Here is a 1,973-nt window from a genome sequence, read left to right as displayed (position 1 = left end):
CTCTTGCTTCCTCCCCTCCAAGACTTGGAGTAGGAAGAAGTGGGCCCTGCTGAGGAGGAGTGGTGCCCAGCTCCATGGAAGTCCACCTGTCTGAGGCCCTAAGCCCCACAAAGCAGCAGTGTGTGGAGCATAGTGGCTCCCCACAAGGCCCAGAGGGTCCTAGGAGGAGTGTGGCAGGCTAGCAGGCCAAAATCCGCAGTCAGATTCTGAAGCTCTCCTCCCGGCCATCAATGTGGCAGAGCCGCAGGTAGACATCTGTGCCAATGCCCGGCAGGGACTGAAGCTGCAGGGAGCCACCGAGATACTCTGCATAGGCCCTGGACGTGGGCAACCCGAAGCCAAAGCTGGGAACAGTGGATAGGATAGGGGGCTTCAGAAGCTTGAGTGTCCTGGTCTACCATTTCCCCCATCTTGGGTAGCTGGGGCCTCACCCATGCATAGGTCCTAACTGGCCACCACTGTACATATCCAGGTGGCCGAAGAGGGGGCTGATTCAGGGGTCCTGGGTGCTGGCTTCAGCTGTGGAGAAGTGGTAGTCCGTGACCCGATCCAGGTCTTTGTGAGCAATTCCTCCACCCCTGTCTGAGATCCTGATGATGAGATTAATATCATTATTGGTGATGGTGATGACCACATCTGGAACATTGTAGGGAGTATCTAGGTGACTCTCCATGGTGGCTCTCATGACATTCTTGAGCAGCTCAGGAAGGGTATAGTCCAGCGGCATGGGAATGAAGGGGAAACCGGCAGCCACATGTCCATTGATGCGGACTCGAGGGACATTGCCATACTTGTGTTCACACAGGCGTCAGGCAAAATCCACCCAATTTTCAATGATCTTCTTTGGTGACAGATGAGTGCAGATGATGCCAACAAAATCAGGCTTGTCTTCATGCAGTGCCAGGTGGTGAGTAGCCAGCATTCGGATCCCAAGTCAGAGTCTTGTCCAAGAAGTACCCCACCAGATTTTCATCCTGTATGTGTTTCCGGCTCTCTCGAAGACCCTCAGCTAACAGGGTCACGACATCCTTGTGGTCATCTAGCAGCTGTCGCACCAGCTGGCAATACTGGGCTTCATCTGCCTGGTCCTTGATCGGAGGGAAGTCTGTCAGCTTCTGGAAGGCCCGGATGTATAGCTCGTGCACATGCAGTATGGTGGGATTGCAACCAATGATGAAAGGAAGGCTACGGAAGCCTTTGATGAGGTGAGCAATCCTCACTGGTAACTCTTGCTGCAAGTAGCCGCCACTTTTGAGAAGGTGGCTGCCATCCTGTGAACGGCCAGAATAAAGCATGGTGGGGGTGAGGCAGACTGAGGGCTCCTCTGCTGCCACGTCGATGGCTGACTGGTTGTAAAAGGAGGTGACAGTCTTGAAGCATTCCCTGGCCAGCTCTACATGGTGTGTATCGGTGACTGATGTTGATCGAACCCGGAGTGACAATGAGGACCCCAAGACGGGGCCAAGTGAAGGCCTGCCCCAAAGGCTGCTGCCCAGCACAAAAGTCAGTATCATTGTCCTGTTTCTTTGTTGAACTAGGCTGCCGCTATAGGACTGGGGACCAGACAGGTAGTGGTGACCCCAAAGAGGATCAGAGAGTGAGTGGGCAGGGCTTTTCTCAGAATTCAGGGATGTGGGTCCCTCAAGGATGCTGATATGCTCAGCGCCAACAGAACAGCTACATCGCAAGCCCAGACCCTGGGCGGGGGTCAAAGGGGAACCACCGAAGCAGTCGACCCGCGCCCCTCAAGGGTATTTTTATAGACTTTTTTTCTCCTATTCCTTTGTTCAGAATTTTTTTTCATTTTTTATTATTTCCCCCCCTCCTTCCTTCCCCACCCACAACCTACCTCCCACCCTATTCACCACACCCCAGGCAGAGTAGGGCCCTCAACGGGGGCTCTGCAAAGTCCACCAAATCTTCCTGTGCTGGGCCTGAGCCCTTCCCCATGTGTCCAGGGCCAGAGTGTAACC

General features: G+C 54.2%; 1 pseudogene; it reads right to left on the bottom strand.

Annotated features, from left to right (window-relative positions):
* Positions 1-427: 427 nt before the first annotated feature.
* On the bottom strand, positions 428-1,514 carry LOC100756715 (annotated as a pseudogene).
* Between the last annotated feature and the right edge of the window lie 459 nt (positions 1,515-1,973).

This window comes from Cricetulus griseus (genome assembly GCF_003668045.3).
Source record: "Cricetulus griseus strain 17A/GY chromosome 1 unlocalized genomic scaffold, alternate assembly CriGri-PICRH-1.0 chr1_0, whole genome shotgun sequence".
Taxonomy (NCBI): Eukaryota; Metazoa; Chordata; class Mammalia; order Rodentia; family Cricetidae; genus Cricetulus; species Cricetulus griseus.
This window is presented reverse-complemented; position numbering and strand designations above follow the sequence as displayed.